Raw genomic sequence first — 11,159 nt, 5'->3', positions numbered from 1 at the left:
TGCCCCATGTATTCTCGCCCACTGTAGATGGGGTGGGTGCAAGGGGCAGGGACTCCCGCCTTTTCCTATTGAGGAACTAATTTGTTTCTCTTCTGGTTGAGGATGTGGGAACTGGGAGGGAGCAGGGCATGGTGGGGATGGGGGCGAAGAGGAAGTTACTGATGAGGGTGAGAGACTGGCTGCCACCAACTCCTTCCCAGTGGAAACTTCCTTCCTGTCCCCTCCCCTATAAAACCACAAGGAAGAGTCTAGGTGTTTCCAAGGATGGCCTGAGAAGGGTTAGATCAACAGAATGAGGGACACACTCCGTGGGATATCTGGATTGTGAGTGGTGTCTCCCTCTGAAGAGTATACTCTGGATACCAATCTGGGTCTCCAAAACTGAGGGAGTAGGAGGGTTCAGAGATCACCCAGTCTAATCCCCCATCCTTTTACAGAAAGGAAAACTGAGGCCCAGAGAGGTACAGTGACTTGTTTAGGGTCATGCAATGACCTGGCAGCAGAAATAGGTAAGAACCTAGGACTCCTGCCCTCTGCTCCCATCCTCCTGCCCTGCCTTCCCACCTCTCTTCCCCCAACTCTGATGACACTTCTAGGGAGATGTGGGGCTTCTATAAAAAATGTTCTAATTGATACTCAACAGGAAGTGTGGGCTTTTTTGCTCTGACTTGACAACCACAGCAATTACACACATACACACAAACAAGCACACGTGCCCCACATAGACACACTCACACACACCGCCAAATCTGTACACAACTCTGTGTACACAAAGCCACTTGCTTATACTCATCAGCATTTAGGCGCACAGATGGGACACACCTATGCACTTCCTCCTGGGTGCCATGAGACGCCAAACTAGAGGCTCCCAGCTTGTCCCCTCTGACCTGCCTCACGCTTCCATAGTGGAAAGTGGATTTGAAAGGCAGAGAGCTGAGACATGGAGACCAGGACAGCTTCAGCAGGTAGCAAAGGCCCCCATGCCCCAGACAGTCTTGGGCCTAGAGGGGCTGCTCATAGTTCACAGGGCAGACTGATGGGGAAACCACCAATTTGTCACAGGGTTCCCAACGAGGCTGAAGAAATGGGGCATTGGAGGAGAGTCTGGGTGGCTCAGTCAGTTAAGCTTCCAACTTGATTTCAGCTCAGGTCATGATCTCACGGTCCATGGGTTTGAGTGCTGTGTCTGGCTCTGCACTGACAGTGCAGAGTCTGCTTGGGATTCTTTCTCTCCCTTGCTCTCCGCCCCTCCCCCACTCACTCACAGGCATGTTAGCATGTGCTGTCTCTCAAAATAAATAAATAGACTTAAAAAAAAAATTAATGGAGCATTGGAAAGGTTAACTGACTTGCCCACAATGGCTCAGCATGCAAATGCAAAGCCTAGATTTGAACCTGGGTCTCTCTGACCAAGAGCCCAAGTTCTTGGTCCCACAACCAAACTTTTGTCATAACAAAGTACCTGGTCCAGGCAGTAGCAAACTTATGTACCTATAAAATACCACAGAACTTCTCAACAACAAAATAAAGGAATCAATAATAGTACTGGGAGTCTAGGTAGGGTTGAGGGAAGCTTCATGGATGAGTTGGCATTTGAAACTAGTTTAAGGAGGGGCGCCAGGGTGGCTCAGTCGGTTGAGCGTCCGACTTCAGCTCAGGTCATGATCTCACGGTCCATGGGTTCAAGCCCCACGTCGGGCTCTGTGCTGACAGCTCAGAGCCTGGAGCCTGCTTCAGATTCTGTGTCTCCCTCTCTCTCTGACCCTCCCCTGTTCATGCTCTGTCTCTCTCTGTCTCAAAAATAAATAAACGTTAAAAATTAAAAAAAAAAAAAAAAGAAAGAAACTAGTTTAAGGATTTGGAGGTGTCTGGGTGGCTCAGCCAGTTAAGCAACTTACTCTTGGTTTTGGCTCAGGTCATGATCTCACAGTTCAGAGGTTGTGGTTTAAGCTCTGCATTGGGCTCTGCACTGGCAGTGCGGAGAGCCTCCTCGGTATTTTCTCTCCCTTTCTTTGTCCCTTCCCCCCTCGTGTTCTCTCTCTCTCTCAAAATAAATAAATATTTAAAAAATTAAAAAAAAAAGAACGAATGAAACTTTATTAGAGAGAAGAGTAGAAGGGATAGGGAAGGGCATTCCTAGCAGAGGGAACAGCACAAGCAAAGGCAGTGCAAGAAAGTGTGAGGGGCAGGGCACAGAGGCAATGGAGTATGGGAGACTGGACAAACAGGTGTGGAGCCAGAACTCTGGGACAGGGCTGGAGGACTGACATACATAGTCATGGGGGTTTTAAGGGCCTTGGGTGCCAGGCATGGCATTTGTGGGTGAGAATATCCTGGCAAATACTTAAGGAAAGGTGGGACTCCATTAGTCCTGTGTCCCAGAGGTTCACCCTGACTCCAGGAAGAAGGATGGTAGTGAGTGGATGCAAAGACACAAAGCTGAGGCAGGGAGACCTAGGAGCTGTTACAGGTGTTCAGGCAGAGGTCATGGGGCTAGAACTAGGCAGGGATCAGTAGGATGGAGAGGAGGGTGGGTGGGAGAAAAGGGATTGCATGAGAACAGACAGGGGCTCTCCAGGGATTCAGGCAGGGATGATTATGCAGCCACAAGGTGGAGTCTTTGGAGACCACCCAGTGCCCACATCCACCCCAGCTCAGGCCACTGGGCTCAGGCTGGAAGGCCTCAGAGAAAGTCTCAACATCACCCCAGACCCCCTGCCATTTCTAGGTTCTACCCACCAACTCACTTCCTCTGGGGGGAAGCAGCAGGGATCCCCACCTACAGGCAGGGCAGGATTTTCTCTTCTCCACTAGCTCTAATGTTCAATCTCTCCACAGAGCTGGAAGGACAATACTACCTGCCACCATTGGGCACAGACATTGGCTCCACCAGCAGTGAATGAGAGACTCTGTCCCTATGAATGGTTGTTGGTGCCTCTGGAAGCCAGATGGGGCTCCTATTGTCCTTAACTGACTGCCACGGTGAATCAGTACAGTTACTGCTTCAACACAGAGTCTGGGGTGGTTGTACTAATCGGTCAAAGTTGGTCACATGCCCAGCCTCAAGCTGCATGGTAGGCTGAGAAATGGAGTATCTGGCATACTTAGTCTCAGTAGTGGAAGCTGGGCTCTTCCTCATGAGTGAAGAATACCCCCACACATAGGAAGGGATTTCAGGTGCTGGGTGGCCAACACAAACGACAAATGTCTAATATGCTACCTTATGGGGATGCTGGTGAGAATTAAAGTAATATTCCATGTAAAAGTGCTTTGTAAAGCATCTGGTGTACAGAACATGCTCAGGGGTGCCTGGATGGCTCAGTCAGTTAATCTTCTGACTCTCAATTTTGACTCAGGTCATGATGTCACAATGAGATTGAGCCCCAGGTAGGGCTCCATGCTGACAGTGCAGAGCCTGCTTGGGATTCTCTCTCTCCCTTTCTCTGCCCCTCCCCTGCTTGTGCTCAAGCACATGTGAGCACACAGATGCACTCACTCTCTCTTTCAAAATAAATAAACTTAAAAAACAAAACCATCCCCAATAAAAGTTAACTCTCATTCCATTTAACTGTAGAGCTCCATGGAGGCAGAAAGTGGACTTTTTGCTCCCTGCTATATCTCTAGTGTCCAGTGTGGTGCCTGGTACATAGTAGGAGCTTGATAAGTGTTTGTTGCATGAATGTCTTGCTCTTTAAATCTGCGCTCTGTCCAACCTTTCTGTCTTCCCCTGTCTCTTTTTTGCCTTGGATGCGACCACAGCATTTTCCAAGGAGGAAATACATGCTAGAGGAGAAAGAACATCGTAGGAGGAGTCAGGTACCCACACCTCAGCTCCACAACCAGCTCACTGTGTGATCTTGGGCAAGACCTCACCTCTCTTGGTCTGGGTTTTGAATCTGCAAAATGGGTACAATAACTTCTGCTGCTCTGCCCTGTATCTCTGGCGTAAAGGACAAATAGGAACCTGTGAGAAGCTGATTGTAAAGCAGCAAAAAGTCTTCTGCACCAAGGCAGGAGAGGAAACAGCTGCTGAAGCCATCCGCGGAGAAGTGTTAGGACTCCACCCCAGAGGATCCACTTTTGAAGAGGGGCTGAGGGAGAATACAGTGGAGAAATGGCCTTCCTCTTTGCTAAGTAGAAAGGCCTGGTGATCATGTAGCGTCTGTGAACTGAAGCTATTTTTAGGTAGCACAACTGCGATTATAACATGTCCTCTTCCTGAAGGGGAAGGGTGGGGAGTAGACCTGAGTCATCAGTGGGGTGGCAGGCTGCACAGGCTGCTACAAGGCTGCCCATGAAAATCAGACCTATCTCCCCAAAATTACTCCTTGCCTCTGCCTTCCTCAGAGAGAGGCTCCAAAAAGGGAAGTGGGGCGGGCCACTCGCTCCAGCAAGGACTAGGTCAATCATTGGATTTGGAGCCTGTCAATCATTGTTGGTGTCCAATGAGCAGTGGGCTGGAAGCGTCCCGGGGTGGGAAGAGCAGGAATAAATGGATGGAAAGGATGCCTGATCCACCCTTCCTGCTCCCTGCAGGGTTGGCTGGCTGGAATTGAACGTTCAGCTAGGGGTTATTGGGCATGGACTGCATGCCCACCCTATGCTTAGGGGCTTCATGTGTCCCCTTTTATTGAAGTCTTCCAACACCGTCCCCCTTAGGAATAGGTGATTTGCCAACATTTCGTAGGTAAGGGCACTGAGACCCGGCGGGGGGGGGGGGGGGGGGGGGGAGGGGGGGAGGGGGGGAGGTGCGATTGATGCAGCCCCACAGCACTCCTCACTGTGAGCCCTGAGTTGATAGAGCCAACAGGAAGGGTGATTATTTTCTTTACTGGGACGACAGGGAAAGGCTTCCCAGAGAAGGTGACATTTGAGCTGGCCTCTAAACAATGAATGGGATTTAGCTCCCTTGTGAGGCAGGGAGGGGGGAGAAGGCAGGGCATGTGACACAGAAGGGATAGAGCATGGCAAAGGCATGGAGGTGTGACAATGCTTGGCTTGTTTGGGGGTGTCAGGTGACTCAAGGTCGCTGGTGAACAGAAGGAGTGGTAGGGCAGAGGGTGGGGCTTGCATGCCAGGCTAAAGAGTTTGGGCCTTTTGGGGTTCCTGCAGAGCTGCGCAGTCCCTAGGCATACTGCCGGAAGTGTGGTCATGCAAAGAGGGGGTGGGGTAGCCCACAGCGGAGGAAGGATAGGGGGTGGCCTGTCAGGCCCAAAGGAAACCAGGTAGGTTTCCTGCTCTGGAGCATGAGCTCAGACCTTGCCAGGCCTGGTGGTCCTGCTGTGCTCCACAGGCCCAGCCTGAATCAGGGCTCTAGGGCTTGGCTCTCCTCTCCTCTACTCTCTGAGCACCTTCTCTGTGCCAGCACGGCTGCATGGGGTATTCCCTTTATTCCACACACTTTCAAGGTGAGTATTAACACCCCCACTTCATTGGGGGAGGGGGCTGAGGTTTAGAGACGTTAGGGGACCTGCCCAGGTCACAGAGCCTCTCTGGGTGACTTCATGGGGCTCCTACCATCATTCCACTTCCTTCCTTCAGGGTGAAAGGGACCCTGCCACTGAATTCAACTGTAACTTATTTGCTTCCCAGGCACCCTCAGCACAAACTCAAGATGTTAAATCTGGAGGGCCCTTTAGTGATCATTTTGTCCACTACACATATTACAGATGTGGAAACTGAGGCTTAGAAAGGAAGAGACTTGTTTTGGGGTGGTGCGAATTGCCCTGGAGGTAATTGGCCAGTCCATTTTGAACCAGTCTCTAACTGGAACTCTAGCCCAGCTGAGAAGTTGAGGAGTGAGGGACAAGTAGGTTAGAATGCAAGGATTTGGAGCTGGGAGGAAGTACGGGGTGGGGACAGGGGACAGCCTGGGGCTTCTGGGGGAATCAGAGCCCAAATCCACTTGGCCCCTTCATCTCACTTGAAACACCTCAGACAATTCAGGAAAAAAAAAATGCCTCTTCTCAGGACACTTTGATCTTCCTGAAAAGTATGCTAATAATGCAAACTTTGGTGGCATTGAAGGGACTGCGCCCCCTAGAGTTGTACAGTGCACAATTTGCACAACCGTGAGCAGCCTTGAAAATGGAGTGAGGTCTCTGGTAATTCTCTTCACTTCCCTATCCCCTCCCCTCTTTTCCTTACCCTTCCCTACAGAGCCAGGGACCAGAGGGCCATTTCTGACCAGGAAGGGAGAGGGGAAGGAAGGGCGGAGACAGAGGAAGAGGAAGGACAGTGTGAGGGGCAGCAGAGGGAAGGGGCAGGACTTGTTTCAACTTTCAGAAACTGAAACCAAAAGTCCTGACAGGAGTCCATGTGAAAGGCAGGTCTGCAGCAAAATGCTAAGGTTGCAAAGCTGTGCAGAGAGAACAAAGCCATTGTACCTGGGCAGCAGGTCCAGTCAGAGACACTCTAGGTGCAACCTTTTGATGCCTATGCCAGGCCTTGCCCCTCATCCTGACAAGAATTGTGCAAGGCAAGAGTCTGTTTTCTCTGAAGATTCAAACAGCCCCTCCAGACATCACAGTGCCCAGCACTGGGGTTAGGATCATTGCTTGAGTGGGGAGTGGGTGCTTACCCAAGCCAATGAGTCACTTAATGACCCCAGAGTGGGTGACCCTCAGCTTTGGCTGGTGTTAGAGTCTGTGTGGACATACACACACCCATAAAGCTGAGACAGGTGGCATCTGTGTGGCTGGCCCTATTTCTCCAAGTTAAGCTGAAGACATGTGAAGTAACATAGATTTTTGTTGTGAGAGGTCATTTAGGTGCCACCATATTGAATTCTTTGGGGGCACTTGAAGCTTTATCCAATAATGGATTAGAGTGGTTAAAACTTGGACTGTCTTAAAAAATTCAGATTGTGTGGTCACCATTTCTTGTGACCCATATGATTCAATGAGCCAATAACTGTGTCCTCTCCCTGGAGGTTTCCTGGATCTTCTATGTAGGGACGGATGCTGCTCGTGGAGGTCTGTGGCTCCCAGCTCCAGACTGAGCAGCCCTTTGTGAGCTGAGACTGTGTTTCATTCATCTTTGTATCTCCCATGATGACAGGTGTCTTCCCTCCCTTAGGGGATTCTCAGAGTGTAAGCTTCTAGCTTCTCCATTTGCCTCCTCGTGGGCTGACACTCACCCTGTGCTGGCCTCAAAGAGAGAGGGAAGAAGGGGACAAATACATGGGTGGGGATAGACTGATGGATCAGGGCACAGGGGAAACTGGTTCCACCATTTCCCAGCCTTGTGGCCTTGTACAAGTTCTATCCTCTCTGAGCCTCAGTTTCTTCATCTGGAGACAGGGATGATATTTAAAAAAAAAATTTAATGTTTATTTATTTTTGAGAAAGAGAGAGAGAACACAAGCAGGGGATGGGCACAGAGAGAGGGAGACACATAGTCCGAGGCAAGCTCAAGGCTCTGATCTGTCAGTACAGAGCCTGATGCGGGGCTCAAACTCATGATCAGCAAGATCATGACCTGAGCTGAAGTCAGATGCTCAACTGACTGAGCCACCCAGGCACCCCATGAGATGAGGATGATTTAAATAGCTGACTTTTACCAAGTACGTACTGTGGGTCAAGCACTGTGTTAAGCGTATTGCATTCAGTGACTTATTCAGAAAGTGCTTATGAGGGTCTCCAATGCAGGAGGGCCACCAGGAGGTCAGCTGAGGAAATGGAGGCTTGCAGAGTTAGGTGACTGTTCAAGCTCATATGCAGATGAGTGACAGAGTATGTACCCCAGAACCCACTCTTATAACCAGCCCTCTGTGCTGGATGGACGCCAGCGGACGTGGGTGGATAGCCTGAGGAGAGCCTGGCATGGAGCTGGCTCAGCGGAAGTCTATATGGTGGTTCTATTATCAATGGACGCCAGGCCTAGTTGGCCCAGAAGGCACTCAGCTGGTATCCAGTGGCTGGGCAGTGACAGCTTCACCAAGTGACCCCACAGGATGCTGTGGGAGGAGGCCCTCCAAACCTGAATTCTGAAAGACCATGTCCAGCAGGAGGGGCCAAGCATCACAATGTCCCTGAGGAAGGGCTGGGCCAGCCGTGGGCAGGCTCTTCACTTGTGGCCTCAGATGGCCCCACAGAGACCTGGAGCCTGAGAAGAAGCCAGCCGAGAGAGTGATGGAAGAAGAAGCAGGTCATATTGGGTCTGGCTGACCCATAGGGCTCAGGCTGAAGAGTGTGGATCTGGGAGTACCCCATAAAGCAGGTCACTGAAGCAGCAATAGTCAACTCACTGGGACTGCCTCTTGGGATCTGGCTTAGCCTCTGTTCCCAGTGCCCCAGGGGCAGAATCCACTCCTAACACTGGACCAAGGACTGGCAGAGAGATGGTCCCAAGCAGAGGGCACTGCAACTTGTTCAAGGATCCCTCCTGGCAGCGGCTGGCAGGCCTCTCAGAGAAGAGATGGGTCTGTGGTACCCAGAGGGATGGGACGTGAAGGCCAGGTTGGGTGGATGCAGAGAAGCCACAAGAAGCCTAGCAGCCCTGCTAAATCCAACAGGCCAGAAACCTTGAAGCATCCTTGCCTCCTTTCTCTAGCAGCCCACATCCAACCCTTTAGCAAATCCTGGGGGCTCAATCCTTCCTTGCTGCCATCCGAGCCACCAGGGATACTGCAAAGGCCTCCTCACTGGCCTCCCTGTTTCCACCCTTGAACTCTCACAGTTGGTTCTCCGTAAGCAGCCAGAACGATAGTGTTAAAGATCAGTCTCTCCTCAGTCAGGGCCCTGCCTCCCAACACACACCTCTTTGATACCATGTTATACTCCTCCCCCCTTCCCTCTGCTCCAGCCACCCTGGCTTCTTGCTTTTCTTCAAAACGTTCAGACTTGCCTTCCCCTCTCCAGGCCTTTGCCCTGATATTTCCCCCTGCCCAGAACACTCTTCCCTTAGGTACCTACATGGCAGACCACCTTCCTGCCTTCCAGCCTGCTCAAATGCCACTGTATTTTCCAGTGTTCCAGCAGAATACAGAACTCAGATTAGGATTATTTGATGAATATTCACAAAGACGTGGATGTAAGGAAGCCCCAAGGGAGAGTGTAATGCCCAGGCCCAGAAGCATGGGGCACCTGTACTACTCCCAGGCTTGAGGGGGAGGGAAGGAAATGGCTGCTGAAAATAGGAAGGAGAGCACTGTGGGAGAGGGCCACCTGACAGGAGCTGAGACTATGCAGGGAGGGAGCCAGGGGAGTGAGCACCTTCGTCATCTTCTTGGCTTTCCTGCATGGGTTCCCCACTGGTGGACCAGGCTGGAGGGCAAATGGATGTTCCCCAGCAATACTGACTGCCTTCTCTGCTGCTCCCACCCCAAGCCCCAAGGCCTTTTACCTTGCCCTATTTTCTTCTGTGGCTTCTATCTCCTAACATTTTATATATCACCATAGTTATTTTATGTCTGTAAACTCCACAAGGGCAGGGACTTTGGTCTACTGCATCCCAAGAACACGGACTGGCACATCCCAAGCACTCATCAAATGATCCCTGAATAAATGAGTGCCCACTCAGGCTCCCTGGGTGCCTCTGGGAAAGCCTTTGGGTAAGCCTCGGTAAGGAGGGGGTGGAGAGAAGACAGCGGAGCCCAGCAGGGTTGGGAAGGCAAGCCTGAAACTCTGTGCTCAGAGCAGCCACGTGTACCTGTGGTTCCCAGAGCAGATCCCTGCCTCTCCCCAAGGCTGTGATGTGGAGACCAGTAGGATTGTCCTTGGCAAATGCCTTACTACTTGGTTTCTTGAACAAGGCACCACTCTGTGAAATCTCCTACCTCATGAATCAGCTCTTTGAGGAAACATCTGGCCTCTCTCCTTGGCCTGTAAGGAATGTTTCCTTTAAGGAGGCCTGAACTCACCATGCATGGAGGTCCAGAGTTGTAGTGTGGGGTTCTATTCTAGGCCTCCCTTGGCCAAGCCTTGGGTTCCCAGGGATAGGCCTTTGCAGGGCCTGCCTGACCCCAGGGCTGCCTTTACTGGGCTCTTGGGCGCCCTCCCTCAAGGTGCCCAGGGTACTGAAGCATTCCTGAGATGGCACTCTCACTCTCTCAATACGCCTCAATGTCCTACAGAAGAGAAGACTCAAAACAAGGTGACAATCAGCCCTGCCCTCCAATTCTAAAGTTGTGCATTTTCTCTAACGGGTTTATCAACTGAAAGTAATTTCAATCCAAATACCAATAAGATGGGGGAGGGAGCCTCAGAAAATGATATGAATCTTCCTCTGGAAAAATAAACATTTGAAATGAGCAGAAAAATTCTGAAAAAGGAAAGGAACACACCACACAAAACCCAGAAGTGTTAAAGTAAGACTGACCATTTGAACATGTAACTAATTAAACCAAACGGAGAAAATTATCAAAAAACAAAGTCAAAAGGCTACACACTGGGGAAAACTATTTGTAACATAATGTCAGCTAAAGAGCTAGTTTCCTCAGTATACACATTTTAGATATTAACATGAAAAAAAGAGTACCCAAATTTTAAAATGGGCAATTTACAAGGAAAGAAAAGCTTCAGATGAACAGTAAATATATGAAAAGACGCTCACCTTCACTCATAATGAAAGAAACACATAACAAAATAACAGTGAAATGCCATTTTCCACTGCCAGATTAGCACCAGTGAAATGTTATACGATGTATAGTGTTGGTGAGGGGATGGGGGAAGACAGACCCAAACACTGTGGAAATGTAAATTGACCAGCATTTGGGAGGGCAATTTGGGAATAGCTACCATGGTGGAGTAAAGATGGGCACAAATTCTTTGACACTTCGTCCATAGAGAGATGGGGTTGATGTTCCCTTCCCTTGAATTGGGCTGGTCTGTAAGTTCTCTGACCAACAAAATCTAGCAAAAGTGATACTGTTCTAGTTTGAAGCATATCCCTTAATTTGCCCAGCAGGTTCCACTTCCCGCCTCTTACCTGAACTGCAATTACCTGACATCACCATGCTGTGAGAAGCCCAAACCATGTGGGGGAGCCCCGGAGGGCATGACATCACTTGGAGAGAGAGGTCAAGAAGTACTGAGACCTTGTCCTGTGAGTGATGAAGCCAGCCTGGCACAGAAGCAAAGATAAACCATCTCGCTGAGCCCTTCTTGAATTCCTCACCTACAAAATTATGAATAAAATAAAATGGTGGTAAGCATTGA

General features: G+C 50.2%; 1 long non-coding RNA gene across 1 annotated transcript; it reads left to right on the top strand.

Annotated features, from left to right (window-relative positions):
- The first annotated feature begins 4,764 nt into the window (after positions 1 to 4,764).
- On the top strand, positions 4,765 to 11,159 carry LOC123385890. The gene is made up of 2 exons (XR_006599122.1): positions 4,765 to 5,408; positions 10,909 to 11,159. It is a non-coding gene; the product is annotated as an uncharacterized LOC123385890 (long non-coding RNA).

The sequence above is a fragment of the Felis catus genome, chromosome B3 (genome assembly GCF_018350175.1).
Source record: "Felis catus isolate Fca126 chromosome B3, F.catus_Fca126_mat1.0, whole genome shotgun sequence".
NCBI lineage: Eukaryota > Metazoa > Chordata > Mammalia > Carnivora > Felidae > Felis > Felis catus.
The sequence above is the reverse complement of the archived record's forward strand: the minus strand, read 5'-3'. Positions and strand labels throughout refer to the sequence as shown.